Consider the following 2,895-nt stretch of genomic DNA (forward strand, 5'->3'; position numbering starts at 1 on the left):
TTAACTGTGCTTCTCATCTATCTTCCAGTGGTTCTCCATTGTACTCGGGATGAAGTTTTAGGCATGAGTAGGCTAGAAAATCAATTGACTCAGTCACTTTAGACATCGTTTTGATTGATTGGTTGGTCAGGCTTATTGCAATGAAAATAATATGGAGTGGAGCAGAGGTGATACAATCTAATATGGAAAGATCCAGGATTATTTCAGGAAACTTTTGGTCATTCTTCTTTTCAGTCAAACCTGTTAAGGCATAGTTAACATGTAATAAAAGATAAAAGAGTCAGGGAGATAGTTTGAGTGGGAGAACAACATGACTCGCATGCGTGTGGCCCTGAGTTCAGTTCGTAGCCATTGCATACTCCTCCAACTGGCACACCAAATGAGCTTCTGTTTCTTTGTTTTGTTTTTGTGCTTTGTTTTTCTTGCTCAACCTTTTTTAAAATTTTATTTTATTTTTGTAAAGTTGTTCACAATAATTTATTACATTTAGTATTCAAACACCAATTCAACCACCGTCACAGATTTCCACCATCATATTTCGAATGTTTCCACCCTGAACCCCAAACCCTGCCCCGGAAGCAGAGCCAAACTCATTTCTTTTGTATCTCTTGTTAAGAATAATCTGCTAAAAAGTATCCAAAAATGTTTCCTTAGTGGAAAGTATGTGAAGATTTTTGTATTTCACCCTGGAGCCATTGAGTCCTTCTATAAGAGATTACTAACATGTAGTTAAAATTGGTTGCCTTCCACTTTATTTTTTTTTACTTTATTTTTTAAAAATCTTTTAATTGAAAATTTGTGAGGTAAATCAGTACAAAGATGTTCATAGTTGGGTTTTAGTCATACAATGATTTAGCATCCGATTTAGCATCCATGCCTCCACTGATGTTCATTTCCCACCACCAATGCCCCCTGCTTCCCTCCCACCAATCCACAACATCCCAGCTCCCCACCCCCAGCCTCCTTCTATGGGAGGTACTTTCCTTCTTGCTCTCTCTCTCTCTCCTTTTCCTTTTGTGCATTATGGTTTTCTAAGAGGACATGGAGTTTTCCATACTTCCCCCTGCTTGCATGGCAGAAAATTTGCAAGGTATCCTTTCTCTACTTTAGTTACCTTCGATATTTCGAGACCAGTCCTACATCCCCTTATATGTGCCGAAAATACAATTGCTAGACAATGTGTTTTGTATTGCTTGTTTTGGATATAATATAATGTCACGCGGCCATGAGAGTGGTCGCACACTCTAGGAATTCTAAGATTTTAATAATTAAGGTCTGAAGAAATTGCTGCCACAGGTTGCTCGTGTCCAAGATTCCTGTGTGTGTCTCTGGGTCGTGGCCGCCTGGGAGCTGGTGCTTCTCGCTGGCTTCTAGACAATGGAGACCTCTGGAGTTCTTAGAGGGCAGGCAGTGGGATGGCACCTGCCCCGTTCTAGAGCAGCCCAGCAGAGATGGCCTATTGCAAAGTCCTGGGGCATCTCTGCTGCAAGTTGCTCGGGTTCAAGATTTCTTTTTGTTTTTTTTTTTAGTTTTTCTTTGGGGTCAACCTGGCGATGCACAGCGGTTACTCCTGGCTCAATTACTCAAGAATTACTCCTGGCGGTGCTTAGGGGACCATATGGGATGCTGGGAACCGAACCCGGGTTGGGCCACGTGCAAGGCAAATGCCCTACCCGCTGTGCTATTGCTCCAGCCCTAGGTTCGAGATTTCTGTGTGTGTCCTGAACGTATGTTTTTGAGTACATGTGATAACAATCTCCAGTCACTGCTCAAGTTATTTGAACTGGGATGCCACATCAACTGCCAAACAATAGCAACTGTAAATCATGAGCAAGAATTCAGACCATCGAGTATACTTTCGGGGATCAGCTCTACAGTTCATTACTAGAGAAGTTTCTCAGACTCTGTAGAGCACCCGAAAACATGAGGGGAGCCAGAGGATAGTCTCCTGAGTATGGAACCTGTTCTAGGTGTTGCCTTTGCAGCTCCCTTTTTCCATTGATGATCATTCTTCTCTTCCCTAGGAGAGGGAGAGGATGCAGTCTGTTTTGTTTTGTTTTGTTGTATATTAGGAACAGTCACATAGCCACATAAGCGGCCTCGTGGTTTGGAGAAATAGTCCTGGTCCCCACATACCGGAACCATGTTTGTAGAAGCTCATGGTCACCGGGATTCCATTTGGAGAAGGCAGGGAGACTGCACCTGCTCCATCTGGGGCACCCCGGTGTTATCGACTTGGTTTGCTGTCCGGAGCATTCTCCGGTGTTGTAGTGCCCGCCGGCCAGGATTCTTCACTCAGAGCCCTAGTGTTCTTAAAGCATCAACAGGCTGAGCACCAGCCCATCAGACCCACACTTCCAAGTCAAGAATTGCTATGAATGTACAATAGTTAATAAATGTCTGTTGAAAAAAATGAATAAACAGGAGTAGGGAGATGACTCACAAGACTAGAGCACGTTTTATAAGTTGGGGTGCCCAAGTTTAATCCTTAGCACTACATGCGCTCCCCCAAGAACCTTTAGGAGCAATTATACCGTGAATAACCCTCAAGAATCACAGATATGACCCAAAAAAGTAAAAAGAAAAGAAAAGAAAACAAACAACAAAAACCAGAAAATGAATGAACAAATAAATGAGTGAACCAATCTATAACTTATGTATAATTGGTATGACAGTTTATGGTCAAATACACTTGGAAGTCTGATCTGTAAATGATGCCATTCTAACTCTATCTGGAAGCTTGGTCTATGTCATTATAGAACTGTCCCCATAGCTTTTTTTAAAAATTTTATTGAATCACCCTGAGATAGTTACAAGCTTTCATGTTGGGTTACAATCACACAATGATCAAATATCCATCCCTCCACCAGTGCACATTCCCCACCACCAATATCC

The 2,895-nt window shown here is 42.2% G+C and overlaps 1 non-coding gene across 1 annotated transcript; it reads left to right on the forward strand.

Annotated features, from left to right (window-relative positions):
- The first annotated feature begins 1,846 nt into the window (after positions 1–1,846).
- On the forward strand, positions 1,847–2,052 carry LOC129402735 (small nucleolar RNA U3). The gene has a single exon (XR_008628790.1). It is a non-coding gene; the product is annotated as a small nucleolar RNA U3 (small nucleolar RNA).
- The last annotated feature ends 843 nt before the right edge of the window (positions 2,053–2,895 follow it).

Source organism: Sorex araneus, chromosome 2 (assembly GCF_027595985.1).
Source record: "Sorex araneus isolate mSorAra2 chromosome 2, mSorAra2.pri, whole genome shotgun sequence".
In the NCBI taxonomy this organism is placed as follows: Eukaryota; Metazoa; Chordata; class Mammalia; order Eulipotyphla; family Soricidae; genus Sorex; species Sorex araneus.